Source organism: Pteropus vampyrus, unplaced genomic scaffold (assembly GCF_000151845.1).
Source record: "Pteropus vampyrus isolate Shadow unplaced genomic scaffold, Pvam_2.0 Scaffold28, whole genome shotgun sequence".
NCBI lineage: Eukaryota > Metazoa > Chordata > Mammalia > Chiroptera > Pteropodidae > Pteropus > Pteropus vampyrus.
The window spans coordinates 8,426,098-8,431,789 of NW_011888809.1; the positions used below are offsets into that span (position 1 = coordinate 8,426,098).

Below are 5,692 nucleotides of genomic sequence, written 5' to 3' on the forward strand. Positions count from 1 at the left end.
CTGTCTCTCTCTGTCTTTGACTCTCTCAATCTCTCTCAGCCTCTCTATCTCTCTCAGGCTCTTTCTTTCTCTCTCTTTTCAAATTTCAAAGCAACCCCTTGAATGACTGACTATTCAGGGTGGGCAGAATGAGGCCTCTCTCGGGCTGGGCTGCAGGCAAAGCCGAGCACACTTCTAAAGGGGCTGCGGGCCGGTCGACCAGGGCGCAGGCGGACTGTGGTGGCTGTGGTGGCAGGCGGCCCTGCAGCCTGACTGGCCATCTGTATGCAAATCTCAGCAGACCCAGCAAACTTGCATCAGCCTGGCCGGCCGGCCGGCTGTACACACAGCGATTATCAGTGCGCATCGGGCCTTTGTGCCCGCGGCCGGGCTTTGTGGGTGCCGAGGCCGCCCAGCACCTGCACCTTGGACGTGGCAGATGGCAGGACTTGGCAGCAATATGGAAGTTTGCCTGAATGTGGCCGAGCCGCAAATGGACATCTTTTATTTCTTCCTGGGAGTGGGGAACTGCACAGAGGGGATTAGTGCTGGATTCATTCACGCATTGGGCAAATATTTATTGAGTGCCTACTATGTGCCCCTCCACCAGCAGTGTAAGGAGGAGCCAGACAAGGGAAGGACAGGGTATGGGAGGAAAGAAAAAACCTGAGAGGAAGCTATTGACATTCAAGATTGCTACATATACCATTGGCAAGAGGGGTTGAAGAAAGTCTCTTTTTGGTTCCTAGAGACTGTGGACACCGTTGGCCCCCAGGGCTCCTCCCCACCCAGCCCTCTCGAAAAGCCCACCTCCTGCTTCGCCCCATGTGCCCACATGGCAAGCCGTGGTCAGAGGGTTTTCTACCAACGAGTTTGTGTTGCCTTGAATTCCAGCTGAGACAGCCCCGGCCAAGGACTCCAGATGAAAACAGAAAAGTGCTGTCTCTTTGTCAGTCTGCTCTCAGAGTAGGAAATGATTCGGTCCACTGAGGAGATAGTCCTGTTGGAGAATGAGCTTTTTCCCGCCTCGAGACACCGGTGCTAACTCATCTTTCTGCAGAGTGCTGGGGGCTTTGCACCGTCTCGAACACTACCATACGCGTTCGTTTATGAACTCCCTCGGCCATCCTGTGAGTGGGCGTGACCTCCATCTGACAAAGGACGACGCCGGTTCAGAGAAGTTTAGTGAAGCAGGAGACCTTCAGGCGAGCTGGGAGGAGAGACCCAGACTGAGACCTCGGGCCCCTGGGCCCCAGCGTTGAGCTTTTGGGATGCCAGGGCCGATCCTTTCCTCAGAGTTAGTTGTTCCCTGCTTAACGTGACCATTTCAATGCCAGGCTATTTAGAGAAAACCTCTGGACAAGGCCTAGAAATCTCTTCTAATTTCCAAACAGTGTGTGCACCTGACGCTGTCACTCCACACCCGAGCCCGCTTCGTCTCTGACCCTCTGCCCGTCTCTCGCCCCACCTGTCCCTGCTTCTCACCCCATCTCTCATCCTTCCATTGGTTCAGAGCTTTGTGCTTAGTTGTATTCGCCACAAACTGCCTCAGGACACCTAGGGACAGCGAGCACAGGGCCGCCTTGACACCCGTCACACCTCTGCTCCCCGTAGCAGGGCAGGCCACGTGGCCGAGAGTCTCAGCCCCTGCTGGTCATTCTTCCTTTCTTCTGAGAAGGTGTAGAAGGCCAAGTGACAGTTCGAACACTTCAGTGGCAAGAGTGATAGGGCTCACGCAGAAAGAGAGAAGAAAGGACGGCATCGCACGGTGCGATTCCTGACCAGGGGTCATTTTCCAAAAACTAGAAAGCAGCATGGGCTGCGTGCGTGTGTGCGTGCGCGTGTGTGTGTACACTTGTGTGTATGTTTATCTGTGCATGTGCGTGTGTGTGTATGCTTGTGTATGCATGTATGTGTGTATGTGTGTGCTAATGTGTATGTGTGTGCGCATGTGCGCATGTGTGCATGTGTGTGTGCGAATGCATGTATGTGTGTGATTGTGTGTGTGCATGTCTGTACACATGTGTGTGCATGCATGTGTGTGCGTGTGCACCTGTGTGTATGTGTGCATGTGCGTGTGCATGTATGTGTGCGCGCATGTGAGTGCATGTATATGTGTGCGTGTGTATTGTGTGTGTGCATGTGTGTGTGTGTTGCATTGTGTATGCGTGTACGTGCATGTGTGTGTGCGCCACATGTGCATGTCTCTGCGCATGTGTGCATGTATGTGTGTGTGCGTGTGTATGTGTGTGTGCTCGCGTGTGCATGTCTGTGTGTGCGTGTGCATGCACGTAAATGTGTGTGCGTGCGTGTGTGTTCGCATGTATGTGAATAGGAGAGAATGGGGTTGGGAACTAGAACATGAGTTCTGGGTTCAGATCTTCCGGGAGCCAGCCATGCTGTGCTGGGTGTCATCAATTTCTGTGGGCCACATCTGAATATACAAGAGGTTGGACGCGATGGCTTCTGTGCTTCCATTGTCGTATGTGCACAGAATCACACAGATACGAAGCTGTTAGCATATCTAAGCGACGTGGATATGCACACGCGTGCTTAATCATCTGCTCTGTCTCTCAGTCTGAAATCTCTGTGCTTTCGGGCAGGGGCTAGCCGTGAATTTTCCAGCATTCCCTAGAAGAGAGAGTTTACCATTACCTGTCTCATATGGAGGGTGGATTTAAAAACAAACTAACTAACACAGAAGAGAAAGAAGGAGGAGAGGGAAACCCTTTTAGACATGACTGGGCATCAGGTCTTAGATTCGTTTCACACGCGTTACTTGATTAAATCCTAACAACAACGCTGAAGGACTGGCAGGCATTATTTTCACTCTTTTTGTAGATAAAGTAATCGAGGTTCAAATGTGGCTTTCCTGAGGTCTACTACTACTAAGGTCTACAGCTACTAAGTGGTGAAACCAGAATTCGGTCAGAGGCCTCGCGGGATCCAAAGCAGGCACCCTCTCCAAGACACGACCCCGAAGTCAGGATGGCTGTGTCAGTGGGACTCACGCCCACAGGGCCCTGCAGAGGGTGAGAAGCATCTCACCAGCCAGAAGCATCTCTCCATGCAGGTCACAATTCTAAGGCCACCAGTAGGAACACAGTCCCCCATGAATGTGCCCATCCCCCAGGGAAGCGGATAGTCTTTTCAAAGCGAAGGTTAAGTTCTAAAAACACCTGAACAAAGCGACTTTCCACCCGCCCTAGAGAAGCCAGCAGGGTGGATGTCTTCTTCTTTATAAGAGATGAGGTGGCCACTGAAAGATGAACTGAAAGGTGAAGGAGGAACGTGCCAGGAGCTCCAGGCGAGGGAAGAGGGAACGTGAAAATAAACAGACACGTGGAGGAGCTTTCTAAGACCAAAGTGAGCTGACTTCACCCATTTTCAGAGTGCCCTACAGGGTAAACTAAAAACAATCCCCAACCAGCAGGCCACCGACTCGTGGGATGAATATAACACTAGTCCCTTTACTCCTTTTGGCCTCAGCGTCCCCCACACATTCAACGAATACGTGCAGAGCCTACACCTGGTTACAGAACCCGCAATCCGTGCTGAGGTGAAATGGTACAGAAGGGCCTTGTCCTCTGGGGTCTCGCAGTCTTGTGGGGAAGACAGCAGCATGCACAGACAATTCCAGTTCACTCCTGAGGACATCTGGGTAGCCTCTGCGTCAGGGAGTCCCGTAGTTCACGCCGGTGGTTATCAACTTCCATTGCACCCATGATGTCAGCTTCTCAGAATCGAGATCCAAATGATGGAAGGAGGCATTGTGGAGCCGAGAGAGGAAAGGCGGGAGCAGCAGAGGGATCTGGGATTCGCCAAGTGGACAGCAAGCCATGGTGTTCAGGGGATGTCTACCAGAACAACCTCCCTGGCCAGGCTGGCCTCCGGGGACATGAGTCTCAGACTGCCTGCTCCCTAGTCACCTCCGTGGATGCACCTCTGCCCAGCCTCCCTCGGTCTCCCTAGGACTCGGCTCCTCCCCTTCCTTACCACGCACACGGTGACACCCACAAGATGGACACTCTCTTCTGACTCCACCTTGATCCACTTGCTTCAGCCGACACCCACAGTTTATCCTGCTCTGGATGCCCTGAGCCCCTGGCATCACTGCCGGTCCTGACTCCAGCATCGCCCCAGCCCTGGGGTGCAACGTTGTGTCATCTGACCTTTGCCATCCGACTCCCCACCCATCTCCACCCAGGCTGCCTTTGATAAAGCCCTCAGTCAGGCCATCCTCAAATCCTCCTGTTCCGAGACCCCCATCTCCATCTTCCCAGCCTCCTAGGCAATAGTAGCAAATGTTTTAAATATCAGGTAGCTGCACTCAGCCCTGTTTCGATAGTTTGACAAATCTTAACTCATTTAGACTTCACTATAATTCTAAAAGAGAGATACTATAATGATCCACTTTTTACAAATGAGAAGCTGAGGCACAGAGAAGGTAAGTAACTTGCCCAAGGTGGCACAGCTAAGGGGCAGAATGGAGATTCCGCCCCTCAGTAGCGTCTCAAAACTCACCCGCTCAGCACCTCGTCCACCCACACACATTCACACTCGTGCTTATCACACCCACACACTCGCGCACACCCCATACACACATCCGCATAAAAGACACACACACATATTTAGGGCGCCTACTGCCTTACCTTTCTACTTCCCCCAACTTGTCCATTTCTCGAAGTCCTAATGGATTGAGCTCATCCGAGAAGCCTTGGCCAAACCCCCGCCGACCGTGCTGTGGCTCTCCCCAACTTCTTCGGCACTTTTGCTCACTCGCATGCACTTGGTGCTTACACCCTCCGTACACGCCCCAGCTGCAATACTGGCTCCTTGCAGGAGGCATCGTTCTACCATCTCGGGTTCATCTTTGTGCCAAGCGCACTGCTTTGCAAGTTACAGTTCACTCTTAGTGCCTGAAGCACGAATGAATGAAGAGGTGATACTTATAGTAAGAACTTGGCTTTCATTCCCATCTCGACTAGCTCCCAAAACAAAAACAACAAAAGGATTCCACTTGGTGCCATTTACTCAATTCCTAGAACAATTGTCATTCTGTAGGCACATTATCAATTTTCTGTTAATTTCACAGTCGATCCTCATTATTTGGGATTCCTTATTTACAAATTTGCTTACTGACTACATTTTATTTGTAATCTCAAAATCAATACAGCGCTTTTATGGTCGTTCCTCTACATGGAAAGAATGGTGACAAATCTGAGTCACCCAATGCCCATGTTCCCAGCTGAGGCTAAATGAGGAGATGCTCTGCCTTCTTGCCTCAGTTCTCCTACTGTAAGAAATGTCCTTTTCTTGGTCTATCTAGTGCTGTGCTTTTTGCACGTTTGTGCTTTTCGGTCGGTCACTTTCTGTTTAAAATGGCCCTCAAGCAAAATACGTGTGTTAGGTAAGCTTCGTTCAGGCACGAGTTACAGTGCTGTTGGTCCTCAGTTCATGGTTAATAAACCAACAATATATATTAAATAAGGTGTCTTTGTCTACGGCCATGTCACCCTGAACAAGTCTAATCCCATCTGATCTCAGAAGCTAAGCAGGGTTGGGCTTGGTTAGTACTTGGATGGGAGACCACCTAGCAAGACCAGGTGCTATAGACGTAAATAATAAGAAATAAGGAATTGTAAGCTGACAAGGTCCTTGTAATCTGTGAGGTCAATCAAGGGTTGCCTCGCCTAAAATATATATATATATA

At 50.9% G+C, this 5,692-nt stretch overlaps 1 pseudogene; it reads left to right on the forward strand.

Moving 5' to 3' along the window:
• The first annotated feature begins 5,478 nt into the window (after positions 1 to 5,478).
• On the forward strand, positions 5,479 to 5,597 carry LOC111737609 (annotated as a pseudogene).
• Positions 5,598 to 5,692: the final 95 nt, after the last annotated feature.